The sequence below is a fragment of the Pelecanus crispus genome, chromosome 10, assembly GCF_030463565.1.
Source record: "Pelecanus crispus isolate bPelCri1 chromosome 10, bPelCri1.pri, whole genome shotgun sequence".
Lineage (NCBI taxonomy): Eukaryota > Metazoa > Chordata > Aves > Pelecaniformes > Pelecanidae > Pelecanus > Pelecanus crispus.
In genome coordinates this window covers 33,319,766-33,339,341 of record NC_134652.1, presented here as the reverse complement: position 1 = coordinate 33,339,341, position 19,576 = coordinate 33,319,766, and positions in this window count along the sequence as shown.

The window sequence follows — 19,576 nt, the reverse complement described above, 5'->3', positions numbered from 1 at the left end:
TACACCACCACTTTTAGCAGGAAGATGAAAGTACAGCGTGCAGTAAATAGTTCAGGAGTGAGAGGAGGTATTTGTAACCATGATGAGGAGTACGTCTCTGAAGAAAAGAACCAGCATCCTCAGACAGTCTTGAGAGATTTGGGGACTTCACACTGCTGGAGTTCCTGAAGAAGACAGTTAGGGACAACTTGATAATTGCATAGGTGTGATGAGTATACTCTGCGCTGGAAAAATGCCCCCAAGCTTGATGTTTGTTTAGAAGACACACAGATTTATTTGATTATCATCTGTGAAAGTGTCAGATATACAGATCATTAATCCAAGGCTCCAGCCCATTGCCTTGTGATGAGGTAATTTCCTCTAAAGCATAACTGTAAGTCCTGTACTTAAGACGTGGGTATTAACAGCCCTCCAAATGAGGTCAAAAAGTCCTTTTCTGGGCTGCAGCTGGTTTTGCACTTTAAAAATACTGCTGTGAAACAGCTACTTTACTTCTGCTCCAAATGCGACTTCAAAATGAAAGGGAATTTGTTTCAAAAATAAAAGACATATGAGTTTTTCGCCATAAGTGCAACCCTGAAGCTTTTGCTGTGGTAGGACCCAGCAGAGTCCAATCTAAAAATATGCTGATCACCTGGAATTCCCAGGGGTGTAGTGGTGAGTACTAAAAAGTCTGAGCTGTTGGGGAAACTCAGTACCCTTGTTGGCAGGCTGAGAATTAACCCTGCTTCTGTGGAGAGAGAAGACCACAGCTGCCTATGCCAGGTTCCTCTCCATGAGGGAAGTGAAGCTTTCCCCTGGCTGAAGGAAATCATTGCAGCTCCCAGGTAAAGCACTGTAAGAGAGATGCACCTGCGTTGCTCTGCTTTTCAGGTCCATTAGGTATAGGTGGGAAGCAGTCATGCTGGTCACAGTATAAGGCAGAGAGAGAGGTGGTAGTCAGATCTTGCTGAGAGTTCTCCAAACGGCTTAAGATTTTAGATGCTTTTTAGGAAAGACTTGGTATCACCTCTGGGTAACTATAGTGAGTGAATAATTTCTGTGTTGGGAAAGCTTAGGTGTCAGAGGGATGTCTCAAAGGAACTGGTTGAACTGCCTTGAACAAAGCCAGGCAAGCTAAGTTCCTTCTCTTCCAGCTCCCAGATTGCATTAATCTCTTGTGACAATGCAGTTAAGTGAGGGAATTCTCTTTAGTCACTGAAAATAGCAGCAAAGACAGTTACCATGGTGGAAAGTGCAGAGACTCCAGAAGCTTAAGGGGGACTGACAAAGTTTTGCGAAGCGCATTGGTTTTCCTAAGTTTTGTGGGGTTGAGGAGGGGTTGAGAGTTATGAAGTCTCTTGGTTTCTTTTCTGGCTGGGTTTTAAAATTGCATGAAGCAGACACAATTGATGAAGTTTACCATTAAAAAAAAATGAAGATATGCCATGTATGATGAGTCTGGCTTCCTTTCAAAACAGAAGCAAACTGAAAAGGCTGGATACAAAGTGCTTCTTGCTTGTCTATATTGTAAGACTTCTTAGGAACTGCTTTCTAAGTGCTCTCTTCCACTCCTAATGGGCACTAATGCCATTACAGATGGCTCTGTACCAGATGTAGACAGGCCATTTGAAAACAAGTTGTCTTTCTGACAGATATCGCTTTTCATTGTTTCCTTGAATCAGCTCAAAGTTTTGTATCTTTTCATTTTAGTGAATAAAATAAGGTATGGTCTGCACCCATCTGAGGGGATGTTTTGAAAGTCACAAAGTGGACAGAGAAGCCACAGTGTGTGCCTATCTCTGCTTGGGTGAACAAAGCCTGCTATCACTGGCAATTCTGACCTGAATGAAAATTCAAAATTCAGTTGCTGTGAATAGTCTTTATTTGAGCTCAGAATTTGGTGTCCATTTGCCTGGTTCCTGCCAACAATCACATTCTCTAGTGTGTTCACTTGAAGAAAACATGAAATGGGTGTAAACACTGTTGATGTGAATTCACTAAGCTATTCAAGTGACTGTTTCTGTTAGTTTTGTGGCATTCCCTCAGTTCTGTTTGCTGCCATGCAGTCAGTTCTCAGCCATTGTTCCTTGGAGGAATACACCAAGGCTCAAAACATTGTAATTAATGCAAAAGGAAGAATAGGAATAAGCTCATATCACAGGTCAAAAGTAAAGCACTCGCTGCTCAGCTGGTGACTGAAAAAAGCGTTTAGGACTTGGCTTCCTCAGCTCCTCATTTTATCTGAGCTGGAAGACCCTCTTTTATTCTGCAAATATACTGTTAAAGCCTGTTGTCTTCACTTCTTTCCCCACCTTTTTACCCATTGTCTGCTAGGAAGTAGGATACTATCCTTCAGTTTGTGTTCGTCCTCCCTCAAAGTAAACCAATAAGAGAAGTTGCAGAGTGGGGTTCTTAAAATGCGTGCTACTGCCTGGTACCAATATCCAGGCATTCGGCTTCCAGTTGTACCTGGCGGGATGTAAGCAGTGACTGTGAGCTTGTAGAATCACAGAATGGTTTGAGTTGGAAGGGACCTTTAGAGGTCATCTAGTCCACCCCCCCTGCAACGAGCAGGGACAGCTTTAACCAGATCAGGTTGCTCAGAGCCCCGTCCAACCTGTCCTTGAATGTTTCTAGGGATGGGGCCTCCACTGCCTCTCTGGGCAACCTGTTCCAGTGCAAAAAAAAATGAGGACCTAAGTGCCCCTTCTATGTAATTAGTGCCATTACCTTGTTACTTTTATTTCCTGTACACTTAGTTTTGAACCAGTACAGAGATTGAGACCTTGTTTTCAATCTGGTCACATCTACTGAAGACGTTCTCCCAGATCGAATGATTGGTTAGCAACAGAGGAGTTAGATGCTGATCGTCTCCTGTGGCAATTGCTGCGGGGATGGAGCTGGATCAGGCAATAGCACTGAAGTCTTGAGTTCTGATGAAAACATGTTGCCGCTGGTGAATGTTGACCCACTCAACAAACCATATCAGAAATGGTGCAAATGGCTTGCGTTATAAATACTCTTTCCCACTTGGAACAAATACTTTTATTTCTGAGGTTACTGTACAGCACAGAGATTAATGTGTTTTCATTATCTGCAATTGTTTAGAGTGAATTGAAGGAAAATCAACCAGACATCAAGTTGTCAAAAAAACCTGTAAGTAGGGCTGGGGCCTCTGCTAGTTATATTGCTCCTTTCACTGTGCCCATGTCATCATTCACAGCATATAGAGAAGACAGAGATCCCTAAACTGTTCTTTTTCAGCTTACATGCTGAGATGTAATGAAATGGTTAATTCCATTCCAGAAGCACAGAGATGCTGTGGATAATATGTCCAGAAAATGAGATCAAAGTCTGACTATATTCCTGATAGTTAATCTGAAACAAAACCATGCATGCTTTTGCCAGTTGATCTGTAATTGGATAGCTGAAAAGAATTTGAACAGCAAGTGCCTGTAATCATGCTTTTAATTGTGGATAACACATTCGATGTTATGGCACAGAGTTACAAAGTGTGGCGCTTCTCTGGGAATTCCTCCATCAAACAGTGTCAGGATGTACAAGAAGCAACACACTGAATTCTCCCCCAAAGGCTACAGCAGCTGTGGCCGTCTGCAGCGGAGTCACTGGGCTGAAGTGGTGGGCCATTTCTGCAACAGTTTCACTAAGTTGCAGAAGCTTCATTTCCACAAAATCCCTTCCCAGAAGGTTTCTCTGAATCTCAGGTGGCTGCGATGTCGCTCCAAAGCAATGAGCATTGTGAAGAGACTGAGCAGGAACAGCTGCTGCCCGACGGAGGAAGGTACGGGGCAGAGGACCTGCAGTGATTGCCACATTGTCACACATTTTGTGACCCGGAAGCATGTGCAGTTGTGGTTGTAGCTCATGTGGCAGGGCAGGGGGGGACTAAAGGGTTCCTTTTCTGTCATGGTAATAGGTATGTGAGTCTTAAAACCTCTTATAGCGCTGTGTTTTGATTTAAATATTAATTTAATCAGATGAGTTTTAGTTGGGTGCCCACAAACAGATCTGCATTTAGATCTCTGCTTGCCTGGCCTTCCTGCCATGCTGAATTCCTTTGTGAACACTGGCTGCTTTACCAAAGCATGCGCTCCCCATCTGACTTCGGGTACCTCTCGGATTTTTCACAGCATTAGGATCCATTCTTTTGTGAGGAGAGGTCTGTGGATTTATTGTGTTCCATCAGGAAGCTCAGACTTCAGGATTTTCTCATTTGCAAGCAGTAGCAGGATGTCACCATTGCATATACAGGTTGTTGCAAGCCCTTCATACCTATTAAGATGCCTATACAAGGGCAACGCAGGCATCTAGAGGAGACTCCGCTATTTGTTCAATCCAGAGATGTAGTCTTTGTGCTAATAGCAAACACACCTCTGAGTCGAAAGTGTTAGTCTCTGTCATTCCGGGCACCTTACAGCAATACTTTCCTGCCAAAAGTAGCACAGGAGAGTGATGGCTAACAACAACTGGAACAGTGGCAATGAAAAGTGCTTTCTGCCTTGTGTTCAGCACACTGAACAAAGCCTGAGCAACTGCGCTTTTGGGAAGGAGAAGTGAATCAATAAGCTGACGAGGACTGTCAAGTAATGCTGTCATCCGCAGTGCTTTTAATGGCTTTGGTCAATAAACTGCAATTATTTTACAAATATGTGTTGTGTTCACTTCTAAATCTGTCTCCCTGCTTCCTCTATTAATTTTTAAAAATGAGAAATATCCTAAGTGCTTGCATTGTATGAAACCTGTATTTAAAATCAATTGGTGTATAACAAAGGGCCTGCCTTTGCTTATTCAAAGAGCACACATATAGTGCCCTGTATTCTGTAATACATTTTCCCATATTTTTTAATACAATGTTCATAATAATTCATAGTTTGCAAATTTTAAGAGACACTTAAAATATATATTTCTTTCTGTCTTATTTTCTTTGGAGGTTGGAATTTGTCCAAGTATCACAATATAATTTGCTTCACAAAATTTAAAAGTAAGTAATCTCCAGACACCTCTACTATGTGAATTTCTCTGTCTAAATAATTTTTGTTTCTGCTGGGCTGTAAACTTTAATATATACCCCTTCTTTTTATATTAATAATATAGCAATATAAAGATTCTTTTCACTATACTTCACATTTAGTTGCCTGAGGGAAATTTGCTTTTCCCGTTAAATATTAAAAAGAAGCAATGGGGAGGTGGAAGAAAAGGACACTTAGATTATCTAAAATAGAAACTAAGCTCAGCATGAGAGGTAGAGTTTGCCAGCTACTCTCCAAAGCAAATCAACATGATAGCTTTCAAACATTTAAAGGTGTGCTACTTACTGAAATGTGCAGGTATCTGTTTAAAAAAAAAAAAAAAAAAAAGTAAGAATGATCTTATCCTTAGATGGTAATCTTCCCCCTCAGTCCTCCCAGAGGATCAGCAAGAGCAAAGAACAGCAAAAGAATATTGACAAAGAGATAACTGGAATACTTTCAAAGATGCAGAAAGGTGCTAGGGGGTATTCCAGACTACCTGGGTATCTAGGTCCTTTGAGAATTGGAATATTTCTCCTGTTCTATTTACCATTGGTTAAGTGAGTAGTGGACACACACCCCTGACCTTGCTGAAGGAAAATATTCTGATAATTGCCATTGAAACCTTTTGCCAAAAGAATTTTCTTCTGCAAAACTTTTTGATTTCCTAAAGCATAGTCCAGTGGAAGCAAGACCTTCTTGAATATTCTTGACATTTTATCTTTGAAGAACTGTTAAAATCTGGTCTCATTTGCCCAAGTGGGTTCATCAGATGAAGGTAGGAGGGGGGAGGAAATAGAGAAGAGAACCATTGCAACATGTAGAAGCACTGAAGTCCTAATGGAAAAGGAGAGGTGTTGGCCCCATCTGGCATCCAGCCTCTCCCAGCCAGCTTCTTTTTGTAGGAATTGGCATCTACGCAGACAGCCATCCTTGGGGGTTTGGCGTTTAGGGTCAATCTAACTGAAGCTGCTGAGTCTGCGTATGCCGGCAACAATGCCGGGGCTCAAAAAGGCACGGTATGCTCCTAAGCTGCAAGGAGTTTACCCTAATGTAGGAGGACGATTGTATAAATCTTGTGACTTCAGAACAAAAGGGCTTCCTCATGCAGAGTCCTGTTTCAGCAAAAAATCCATCTCTAGGCTGATGCTTGTCTTCATTGGCTGATGTGTTTAAGCCACAGGATGCTTACCTTTCTGCTTTAATAGCTTGTTAATGTCATTTTAAATTAACGGTATTCATTTTAAGTAACCTCTGTGTTTTACACACTGGCCAAACTGTTGCAGGAACAGAACATGTAAAGATTTGCTGAAGTACATAAGAATAGGTTTGAGATTAGCGACTGTGTATTTTATATCTATTGTATAATTTTACATAATATGGAAAAGTGACTTGATAACACCATAGAAGGTTTTATTCTGTTTGCAAAAACAGTCTTGAAAATGCCTTGTGGAATACTTTTAACAGGGACCTTTTGCCTCCTTTGTTGGAAAAAAAATCTTACTACCCTTACTACAATCCTAAGTGTGTGGTGCAGCTTTGAGAAATTGTGACAGTGTTCAGAGTGCGTGCCTGACTCTCACGTGCTCGCTCGCATGCTTTTCCCTATTCAAGTTTCATTCCCAACATCTGCCAACAGTGATGTGAATTCTGCAGTTCTTTGGTATTACAATAGGCATCCTTTCACAAAGCTGCGACCTCAGTGGCAGAAGTGGTAGGAGCACCTTGAGACATGACTGCTGGTGATGAAATGGTAATATATTTCTGAATTAAGAAAGATAGCACGTACAGAAAGGCGTTTGCAGGTCTGCTCTTGGAGTATACTAGTGCATGGATTGATTGGGTGGAACCTGAAAACACAGCATCAAATTGCATCTTGCAATAGTTAAAGGTGGAAAATTGACTGTCCAGAGACACAAGGGCAAAAAGGACCCTAGACCAAATCTTTCCCATTTCCAGAACGCATATGTGTTTATGAATTGGTAGGATATAGCTATTGCTATTTTAAAACAAAAGCTTAGAATTTTGAAGGCCTTCCTGTTTTTTACCTTATAGCCTGCTAATCATGTTTCCAGGCTTTGTATTAGCCATTTGAGAGACAAAATTAAAGAAGATCTTTTAAGTGAACGGAAATTTTTCATCACTTTTAACAATTGTTTAATCGTGTCTTTATGTGTTTGTTATGAGGTATTTGAAAGTACAGCTATATAGGTCCTGGCGGTGTACCAGGACCATGCTCTGAGGGAAGGGAGGGCTGGATATTGCTGTTCTCTTTGTGGTCAGTGGGATTTTTGTAAGAGATGAAGCTTTCTTGGAACAAATCGAGACTATCGAATTTTTGCTGCAGCTTTTAAAGCAATTGGTAAGATTTTGTGCTGCTTCAGGGTATTCAAAAGGTTCAATGGCTGCAGTACCAGACTTAAGCTTTTAAAAGGTAGCAAATAGATACACAGAAGAGCACAGGGCCCAGTGACTGCATTCCCTAGAGCCCAGGCTGGGCTTTAGTATTTAGTGTCCTAGGAATTTTCATTACTTTCATTCTTGTACACCTAGTCTCTGTGGGACAATGGGATAATATTCTTCCCTTTTTAAAAGCTAGATAGAGAGGCAATGATGCTTTTACCCTGCTGTGTCTCTGCATTGACAGGGTACCCCATTGGAAAATGCTTGAAAATGGTAAAAAGAGACACATAAGAATAGACTGGACCTTTTTCAGAAGTGTTCTGTGAATGACAATCCTATTTGGCTACTTTCAGAACTGGAGGAAACCTTTTCAAGGTTTTCCAGGCAAGATTTGCAGGTGCCCTCAGTATTCACTGGGTACAAATAAAAGACTGAAGGGGGACTTAACGGCTCCCTGGTTTGAGACTGACTTTGTTCTGGCCTTGGCATAGACTAGAGCGGCTTGAATGCTATCTGTTAGCTATGGGCCACCAGAGGCCAGCTATGACTGCTGTGACCATGCCTGAATATGCTCTATGTAACATCCCTTTCCTTCCTAAAGGAAGACATTTTTCTTCCCATGGAAAAGAATAATACTCTCTCTTTTTTTACCAAGAAGTATTTTACCTAAGTATATACATACATGCATATTTACATTATATGTAGTTGAGTTGCCCTTTCTGTGCGATACACAGGCCAGCTCTATCAGTTACTCTCTCTGGACCCTTTTTATTCACCTCAGTAACTCAACTGGCAATGTGGTGCCTGCTTCTCCACAGATGATCCCCGGGCACAAAAAAGGAGCTAATACAAATGTAGTGGCTTCCCCATCACAGCAGAAACGTGGAAAAGAAAAGAAAAATCTATGTTGCCAAGTGAGCAGAATCGATAAGGGAAGCAAAGTTAGCATCAGGCTGCTTGGAAAGCACTACCAGCAATATGAAGTTGCTTATACCCCACAGAACAGCTGCAATAAGGTGAGTTAAAAACTTCCTAATCAGTCTGGCAAGCCTGTAAGGTAGAGGCAGTGTATTGAATTCAGATTGGCATGGGTTTCAGCAGACTTTACAAGCCCCTGGAGGATTTTTAAAGGAAAGATAATGTTTTGGCTCTGTGCACTATTTGTAGCTCATGAAGAATCAGAACAATGAAGTACGGCTTGCCGTGAATAACTGCCTTAACGTCTGTGCCTTGCAAAGGTGCAGGCAGAAACTGATAAGCCTAATCATATTAGGAGGGGTGTTCATATGTTATTTTCATGCCGTGCAAATTATATAGTTTGTAAGAGCCGAACTAAAAATTCAACTCTTTATTGAATACAATAGGGAAGCAATAACCCCTCTGGCTTGTGAGCAGAGGCCTGAAGGAGGGAAGAGGTGTGAGCAACCAGGAGTAGCACTCAAATGCAAGCATTGTGGTGCTGCTTTCAGAGATTTCCGATGGGAATTCTATGCTGTAATTGCAAGGTTTTCATCATAGCAAAATAGGCCATACGCTCTCTCCTTGCCTGCCTGCCTAAGTAAAAAATGACAGCCTTAGTAGCAAGAAAGAGGAGGCGGCATGATATTCTAGAAAACATGGCTGGTCTTATTCAGAGGAGAGAAGGTGGCTGAAATTAAGTAAACGCTTCCTGCCTTACCAGTTTTCTCCTTTTAAGTAAAAATTTACGAACTGCTGACAATTGTTATGCAAAACCAGAATCAATAGCTGATATTACGGCTGAAATTTCTAAGACTGCCAGCTTGATTAATTTTTAAGTAATGTATTTGAACTGCTTGCTCCGATTCAAGGTCAATATTTGTAGATTGTATGCAGCATATGGTGAGTACCTTTGAATTGTTTCTAATGTTTTGTGTCTTTTCTAAGCACACTAATAGGACACAATTTGTTACTAGAAGTAGTCTTTTTTATTTTCATCTGCTCATGCAGATGACAAGCGTAGGATTGAAAGAAAATCACAACTGGTGGGTGCTGAGGCAATCTCACAAAACCACTTTGTAGCTTAATGACATTTAAGTCCATCAAAACAGTAAACCATGCACAATGGAAGAACATGAGCAGCTATAATGGTGATAGTGACTTCTGCACACACTTAAAACTATACATGGGCTTAAATACTTTTTTCAAGAATCCTTCATCCTGGTGAATGATCAGTTCAAGGGAAAGAAACGTTCTCCTGGAGAAAGATGACCTTGGGAAGGTCTCTCTTTTGGACTCATATGCATTCATAGCTTAAAATTTAAACTTCAATATGATGTTTTTATACCACTTTCTAGATAGCATAATATCTCTTCTTTTCTAGCTGAACAGACCTTTGTAGATGGTGTTGCAATAGGCAGCCTGAAACGTGAGTGAGAAACATGTAGAATAGCTGTGTATCGTATTTATCGTGCCCTGCTGTCAAGTTTAAACCTAACAATGTGAACACCTGGTTCCAGTGTATGAACGTATGGATAAGCTGTGCTTGACCATTTAGCTCCGTAAACAATGTTATCTGAAAGCATTCATTTGGTTTTGAATCCTGTATTATGAAGGCTGCTTTTGACTGCGGCCTTTGACATAACTTCAAGTATAATGAAATCAGACAAAAAGCAGAAACTGGTTTCACTGTCAGGCTGAGAACTAGTTTGAGTGGTGTTAGGCCAAACCGGACCCAGAAATGTCAATAGCTCCTGTTCCCCAAAAACATGGACAGAGTGCTACATCTGGAGGTCAAATACATTGGGATTATTTTGGATTAATGTAAGGATCAAACTCCAAATCAAAACTTTGGTCATGGAAATTTTTCACTAGTCAATCAATGTCTGTCCATACTGCAAAGGCATCATTTTGGCTGTCCACAAGTGCAGAAACTTTGTTTTGTGGCATAGAAATCGCAGTTATCTGAAGGCTTTAAACAAACAACACTGCATATGCTGCTGACTGCATAAAAGAGAGGCTGCTTGCCATATTGTGCTGCACAGTATATTGAACTTTCATTTTTTTGCAAGGTTTATTTTGATTGTGTTTTGCACAATGGCAGCACTTAGGAGGAAAAATCCCATTATAGAGCTGTGTGCGCATTTCTGCCACAGCGATACTTAACCCAGAATCCCTTATGAAATGGTCCCTGCAGGGCAAGAAGGGGAGCTCCTGCCTTCCTGAAGGGCACTGTCTGTCATTCTTGCACAGTCCTGAATCTGCATATTTCAGTCCTGCTGCATGGGGACTTTCTACGGCTTTTCCCTGGTTCTGTCCAGGCGCACTTGCCTACTCTGAGTCGACATGTGTTTTGCTACTTTCTGACAGCTACTGCTATATATGGGACTTAGTCGGGCTTACCTGTCCTCCCTATAGAATCATAGAATCGTTTAGGTTGGAAAAGACCTTTAAGATCATCCAGTCCAACCATTAACCTACACTACCAAGTCCACACTAAACCAATCAAGGGTAGGCTAGACTAAACCATGTCCCAAAGTGCCACATCTACCTGTTTTTTGAACACTTCCAGGGATGGTGACTCCACCACCTCTCTGGGCACCCTATTCCAATGCTTGACTACCCTTTCCATGAAGAAATTTCTCCTAATTTCCAACCGAAACCTCCCCTGGCGCAGCTTGAGCCCATTTCCTCTTGTCCTGTCACTAACTACATGGGAGAAGAGACCAACACCCACCTCACTACAACCTCCTTTCAGGTAGTTGTAGAGAGCGATAAGGTCTCCCCTCAGCCTCCTCTTCTCCAGGCTAAGCAATCCCAGTTCCCTCAGCCGCTCCTCATAAGGCCTGTGCTCCAGGCCCTTCACCAGCTTCCTTGCCCTTCTCTGAACACACTCCAGCACCTCAATGTCTTTCTTGTATTGAGGGGCCCAAAACTGGACACAGTATTCCAGGTGTGGCCTCACCAGCACCGAGTACAGGGGAACAATCACCTCCCTGCTCCTGCTGGCCACACTGTTCCTGATCCAAGCCAGGATGCTGTTGGCCTTCTTGGCCACCTGGGCACACTGCTGGCTCATGTTCAGCCAGCTGTCCACCAACACCCCCAGGTCCTTTTCCGTCAGGCAGCTTTCCAGCCCCTCTTCCCCAAGCCTGTAGCGTTGCATGGGGTTGTTGTGACTGAGAAGTGCAGGACCCAGCACTTGGCCTTGTTAAACTTCATACAGTTGGCCTCGGCCCATCGGTCCAGCCTGTCCAGGTCCCTCTGCAGGGCCATCCTACCCTCCAGCAGATCAACACTCCCACCCACTTTGGTGTCATCTGCAAACTTACTGAGGGTGCACTCAATCCCCTCATCCAGATCATCGATAAAGATATTAAACAGAACTGGCCCCAAAACAGAGCCTTGGGGAACACCACTCATGTCCGGCTGCCAACTGGACTTAACTCCATTTACCACAACTCTCTAGGCTCGGCCACCCAACCAGTTTTTCACCCAGCGAAGACTACGCCCGTCCAAGCCATGAGCTGCCAGCTTCCCAAGGAGAATATTATGGGAGATGGTGTCAAAAGCTTTGCTAAAGTCCAGGTAAATGACATCCATTGTCACCTATGTTAGTAGGTGGGGGGCCGATGTTGCAGGGAAACTCTCAACTTTTAATTTATGTCAGTAACTGAACAGGCCCTCTGCAAATCTTTGATGGCTCTAATTTAACTGCGTGTTCCCAAGCTTCCCTGCAATTTCATGGCATTTGCAAAGGGGAAATGCTAGCTTTGCTTTAGGCACAATGTATGCTTGAAAGTTTGAAAATAAGTTTTCTCTGCCTTTGTGTCTTCACTGTTATATTCCTCTCTGTGGAAAGCTCTGCCTTCCTTAACCAATCCTGAGCTGTAAATTGATACACTTTTCTTTGCTCTGTAGGGATCAGAATATATTAGCTCTGAAAGTTGTCGGAAATGTTTTCCATTATTATGGGAGCTTGTCAAATTCACAGTCCATGTGGAATGCAGATGCAGCAGAAACATCCACTGTCGTGTTGATGGCAAGGCATTCCAATTATACTGGCGCTGGTGCAGGGGAAGGTATTTTTGGTCCTCAGGAAACACAATGGCATGACACCACGTGTTGCAAGAACAGGTTTCTTTCCTGATTTCAGATGTAAGTGTGGGGTTAAGTGAAAAAAGAAAACTCAGGCTGAAGGAGTCCAGGAGTGAGTGGTAAAAGGAGACTGATGGAATTACAATAGCATATGGAGATAGAATTAGAAGACCAAATTTCAATTTCAGTTACACCTTTAAAGCCACTTGGGAGTCAAGCAGCCATTTTTCATAAACTAGGTCTCTGTATGGATTGATTTATTGTTGCAAAGCCTTTTGCTCCAGGCTCAAAACCTTTTAATAGCCTGTCTTCTGTGGAGTTTGCAACAGAGCATCTCCCAGTCCCAAAAGCCACTCTTGCAGCAAAGTATTGTCAGGGATGATACCTCTCCACTCGTCTTTTCATCGCTAGAAGGCAGGACCATTTGTCACGATCCAAACTGGGCTGCCCAGGGATGATCGTGGCGGTTCTATGATTCCCTTGGGCTAAATTAAGGTGAAACGACACCGAACGATTGATTAAATACTCTACTGATGGTAAAAAACAACCTGAACTTGGAAAACATAACAGCAGGCAACCTGAACTAGGAAAGCATAATGGTAGGCAACGTGGGTTCTGATTGGAATACTTGTAAGAAGAAAGGAAAAAAAGAGGAAAAGGAGAGAAAGAGAGAGAGAGAGATCACCACCCTTGGATCCCACGATGTCAGTGGTAAACGTGGCAATCCTCCGGTAGTAGGCACGCACGTGGCTGCTTAAAGTTGTGTCTTTTATAGGCTAGTCTCTGCCTCTAGTCTTGCCCCCTTGAGGACTTACATGGTTCTTGTTCCAGAATGTTCTTCATCTTCTGCACAGGTGCCATTGTGGCGGGTGGTTGCGAGGGGTCTTTTGGGTGGTCGTGAGCCCCTTCTTCAAATGAACTCTGTATGGCCTCTGGCCATGTATGGCCGTGTAAGGCACATCAGAAGGCGGAACTGTGCATCCTCCAACACGCCTTCCCAGCTCTGTGCCAATGGGCTTCTCACCTGTGGGTTAGTGGTGCTACGCAGACCCTAATTTGTCACTATGGAGACCTTAACTTGTCTCTGCAGACCTTAAGTTGTCTCCCCACAATGTTTGAGACATCAACATACATTAACTCTTTCAGTCTCTCACACCTTTGCACTTTCCGCTGCAATTACATGCCCCGCATAGGAGAGGATACGTTCTTAAGAAAGAGTCAAGTTCCTAGAAAGCAATTTTGAAAGACTGTGAAATTATGTTCAGTTTTTGGAATTCACCAGATTCCATAACACATTTCACTGGATGTTTTGCCTCCCAGTCATTCCAGCTCTTTTCTTTTTTTTTTCACAAAGGCAATGCAATTTACAATCTGTAAGGAAAACTTTCAGGACTGTATTGCACCTGTCTGTCAATCACAGATCAGATACCACTGAAATACGTACATTTGGGTGCCAAAAGTCAGAGATTTCTGAAATCACTACTCCATTCTGACAACTGAGTACACCAGATTTGCCACAAGAGGAGGCAATCAGATATTTGTATTATAGTATTTGAATTTTTTTATTAATTTAAAATGATAGGGGCAAATAAGTTTAGCTGTGAAATGTCTGTGATGACAGACCTGCAAAGGAAATACGTCAGGAATACATGTAACTAGAGGATAACTTTTCTAAGCCCAGATTTGTCAACAGCAAACCAGAAGGCAGGAACAATGTGAAAATGTCATTTCCCAGTGGAACCGGTACCTAATTGACACTTGTAGTCTGCAATGCCTGTTTCTCATTTAACAGCTTTCACAGTAGAGGTACTTAAACTTTACTCCACGTTTTCTTGTTTAGTCTCGATTTCTTACTTTGACATACAGCAGAATCCTGAGGGGAAATGAAACTACAACCTAGCTGCCTCTCAGCTGATGAAACCTTTCTGGGAGAATCAATCCAGAAGAGAACTTGATATGATAGACTGCAGCTGGCTCTGTGCAAGGTTTACAAAGCACCGTCTTAAAACACACTGTTTTGGTTTTTTTTTTTTTCCAGGGGGGAAAAAAAAAGCTCCAAGTAGAGCATCCAGTTCATTTCCAGACAGTAATTCTCAAATCTGGTCGAGCAGATCCTAGCATGGTTTCAAAAGACATTACTGTTTCCCTCTCTCCCCATTCATTCACCATTTTAAAAACTGCAGAAGTTAGATGAGCTTTTTTCTTTCAGCATATGGGACCTTTTAGTCAACTGAGTCTGTCCTTCAGATTGAGTGTCTTACGTGAGGTGAAGGGCTGAGCAGACTAAACTGCCCATACTGAGAGGGTTTGTGTCAAAGGCTAAGGATCCCAAGGCGTGCATCCCAGTCCTGCTGGTGGGTGACGCTGGCCAGCGAGGGTCCCTCAGCCCTGCATCTCAGGATAAGAGTAGCCTCTGTTAAAATAGTCACTTAACAGATGGGGTACACAGCTGTGAGCCTATAAAGCGGACAGTAAATTACACTTTCACTATACTTTCTGTGAGTGCTTTAAACACTCAGATACTGAAGATGAAGATAGTGACGCTTTTTGAAAGAAAGGAAGGAGAGGTTTTTTACTCAGCTTTGAAGAAGGTGATTAAGGGAAGCGATTTTGAGGAGAGGGAACAGGGGCAAGACTCCTCAAAGGCAGGTGTATTCCTCTAGATTTAATTTCTGGAAAGAATGTGATTTCAGATTTGTCCTCAGGATTCCCTGCTAGCTCAGAGAGATGCCTCCCTGCTCAGCTGGCTGCCTTTGGGCAGCTCCCAGCTTATTAGCTGGCTTCTGTGGTTCAGTTCTGAGATTATGGCAGCCAGGGGAAGAGCCTGGAGGCAACTATTTGGGGACAATTGCATGCAGACACCGGTCCTGACAGGAAACCAACTCACCTTAGACCTATGATGACATTGCTCAGGTCAGAGCAGATTCCTTCTTGAAGGCAACTTGTCAGATAGTCATGATTTTTTCCTAGGCTATATAGGGTTTTTCTGGGATATCGTACATCAAGTTCTCCTTGTATGTGGCACACACATCCTAGGTAGCTGACTCAGGGCTCCCCTGTACTCCTTTCTTGGTGAGAAGGTAGCCACTCTGCCTGCTCAGTACTGTGACACCCAAAGGTGTTTGCAAATTCCAGGTCCAGATTCAGGAACAAGTAAGCACATGATTTAATGTATGAATCAGGTCCTCAGGGACCCGTTCTTGATGACGAATATAATTATTTTCCTTTCTTCTACTCTGTCTCTTTTAGCTCCATGGACTGCAAGTGCTCAGCACAGAGATGGCCAGTGCTGCAGTGTCCTGCACCTGGGGTGAACTGCAGAGATAATGGATTCTGTTGGATCTCAATAGCAGGTAAATTCAACCTTTCTACCGCAAGAATATCGGGCACCCTGAAATCCATAGGAGTTGTAGGCCCAACACCACTGTGTCCTTTGACCATCTGAGCTCTGGCTCCAGATCAGTGAAGAAACATTCACAGTAATTTATCTTATTACAGTGCCCCCAGTTTACCTGTGTTGCTCAGGGAACAGTGGGGCATCTTAGAAGAGCTCGGACACTAAGCTGAGATGGCCTGACAGAAGTGTCTGCTCCTGCGTTCTGCTTGGGGCGTGGGGACTGCTGGCAGAGTGAGGAGGCAGACAGTGCGGCCACTGAGGGTCACGTAATGCACAAAATGGATGTCCAGCACTTGTCAGGGATTGTTAGAGTGGGAGGTACAGGGTACTGATTTGCCCTGTTTTTTATAGTACCACCAAATAACAAATGAAAACCTGACTCTTTCATATGTATTGATCAGCTGGTAGTTCCTGGATTGATTTCTTCAAATGTGAGTGAAATGGAATATGGTCTTGCTCAAAACTCAGAGCGTTTATTTCACGTGGATGGAACTAGCGGTGGTGACTCCCTGTTCTGCTGTATTGCAGAGCTGGTGGCAGGATTCAGTGTGCTGGGTACCCACAGCTGATCTCTATCTCTACCCAGAAGTACATCCCTCAGCAGGAAGCTGCTTTGGGAAAGGGATGGTGCTTTTTCTTCTTTAAAGCCACATATGCTATTGCTGCATGAAAGGCATAAAGCAGAGATGATGTTGCAAAGCACGGGGAAGTATGCAGAGGTGCTAATGAAAAGAAAAATGAAGAAATGTGGCACTTTGAACTCCAATGTTGGAAAAAAAGTTAGATTTTTTTAAATGAGAGCATCTAAAATGCCTTCCACCTTGCTGAGCAAACCCGTTCCTGAAAATAGGGCCAGCGTTACCTTTCTTCACTGAGGCACTCTAGGGTTTCAAATGATTGATATTTTATGATCTTTGTTTCTCCTCTTTTCTCCTTTTCTCTTTCATCATACTACTTTATCCCTTTGGTTGAATGTGCTGCACAGGGTTATCTAGCTTTTATAGTGCCATTCAGTACTCTGCTGGCTCATATGATGATTTGTTTGTCATCATGCTATTCATGTGTTTGGCGTGGGCTGTTTCTCTGTGCCTTTCAACTCTTGTTTTTTCAAATAAACAAGACACTAAAGTCAATGCTAGTTTTTTTGCTGCTTACTGATTCAAAGAGTGAGGATTCAGTTGGTCACCTAAAATGCAAAATTACTTGCAGGTCTTTTCATGTAACTATGCGCTTCTTAAGTCAACATGTCATAGAAGACTTTAAAGAGGGCTTTTTCCTAACAATATACAGATACAGGTAGTGCCATTAGCTTGTTTAGATGAAAACCAGATCAGACCAGGAAAAAAAATCCCCAAACCTCATCTTCCACACTGAAGTAATTTTGTATGTGATAGCTTTGTTTTTTCTGTTTATCAAAATATCTTTAATCTCTTTATTCCTTTCATGGAAAGACATCTTCACTTGTTTGAAGGTCCTTGATCACCACATTCAAACTGAATGGCAGTGACAGCTCATGTGCAGAGTACTCTTGTTATACCCTTGTGTGCTTTCTTTGAGGCTCACCTAATTTAAGGAGCTGGTAAGCAGAAGAGTTTTGGGCTGCTTCCTGCACCATGTCTGCCTGTAAACAGGCAGAGCGTGTGTTATGTGCATTCCCAGAAGATGGAAGGCAAGAATGGACAGGCTACATGGAGAGTGAGGGGGTTTTGGCCCAATCTAAATCCCCTCAACTACCAAAAGGAGAAGACTTGCCTTTTTCTGTTGGCTTCTAGTCCATGTTTCAAATTCTCCCAGCTGTCAGTGCCTGCCTTCACACATCTGGCTGAAAGGTAATCTGTTTCTTTGAAGTAGTTTAATGCAGGTTTTAGATCACATTATCTGACCCAAATTTTCATGTTGATTTGGATGTTCCGTTTTAAGGACTGAGCTAAAATGCTGAAGTGACACGTGCAGCAGAGGCAGACTTGTGTTTCAGTAAGGCCTGAGTCCTAGAAAAGTTGAGAGGTGTGTACAACCACCCCTGACTTTGGTAGGACTCACAAGATTTAGGGAGAAGGACATAATATGTAGAATCAGTGCCTAAAATTTCACTCAGGGTTTGTCATTGTGTAGCTCAGCTGCCTCATACTCCACAAATTTTCAAAAATACCAGTGTTTGTTTCTGCTTTGGTAGGAGAAAAAAAATCTGCACCCCCACCTTGTATGTGGGAACATCCCAAATTCTTTTAAAATGGTACCTATATTTAGGAAGACTCCCTATACCACAGAGAGTCCCAACAGCCGGCAGACCTTTTAGAAAATGTATTTTCTGTATATTTGAAAGGAACATACAAGGAATTCACTTTCCTTTTATCAGCTCTTTGTTTGTTTTGTTTTGTTTTGTTTCCCTTGTAAAGTTATAGCATGGTTTGATCCCTACATCTTACAGTTAGTTACTGACTTAGTTATTTCTCTTCACGGATCCCTTTTCCTCATTTCCCTTTTTTCCCCTTTCAAATAAGGACTCTTGATTTTGCATGAAATCTGATCTGTAGGTGGCCACAATTGAAGCTGTTAAGAATTTATTTTAAAAACAAGAAGATCCCTCCTGCTGCGAAGACAATCTGTTAAAATAATATGCACAATTGAACATGACCTAGTCTCCTTTTAGACAGCCAAAGTTTCTAAAAAGAAGGGAAACTGGCCTCTCTTACCCTGAAACAAGGGAATTTTCCAAGCTTAGCTTCTCTCTGTAGGATGAAAACTTTCTCTGAAACACAGTCAATTTCAGGAGGAATTCCTTTATATTGTGTTTTGACAACGATTGAGGGAAAGGGCTTGAGGCTAAATCTGAGTCCTGTATCTTGTGTATTTTAGACCTAAAAGCTCAGTGGATTCTCTTGAGGGAACTTGTCCATGTGTAACATGAGAAATTAAAGAATGAAATGATTGGGTTACATTTGGTTTGCCTGAGACTGTAAAAAGGGGAGTAGCCTTCTTTCAAGGAAATGTGATGTCTTAAATTGCCACACAGCTTTTAGAAATATTTCCCTATATTTGCCAGTGGTTCCCTATCCTTAAAAAAGATACAGATGGCTGTTGCAGAAGTCATTGGAAAAAGTAAAGAAATAATACTGAAATTTGAAACACTCCTCCTCCCAGTCTTCAGTACGGATATAACTGGAAACAAGACTTTGATTTGTTGATGGAAATAAATACTGTATTTCCAAACTGGAGAAATATTTAATGCTTTTTTTTTTTTTTTTTTTAATTCCAGAATAAGGCATAAGGATGGTCTTCCATGAAATCACTGTTCCCATTCCCAGTATTTTTTCTGATCAATAGCTGAAGATGTATCTTTAGGGATGAAGAGAGTGGCTCGAGCCTCACAACACTCATAGCAGCAATGCCTGACTGCACACCAAGCCCTCAAGGCCAGGTGCCTTGCCCTGGCCATATTCCTGACGGCAGGGCCCTAAGGGCTCTTCTGGAGCTGCGTCCAGCTATTGCACAGGGGCAGGAGTTGAGCAAGGGGAGTTTGCTCACCAGGGGCAGTCGCTAGTGAACGCTAAGTGGAGCTGGCACACATACCCAGAGGCAGGCAGTGAGGGTGCTCTGCCTGGAGAGCGCGCACACGCTGGGTGGGTTCATCACCTCTGACTTTTGATGTCCACGGTGTAAAAGCCCGCATCTGAGTTAGATGCCAAAGAGGCCGCTGTAGTCAATGAGG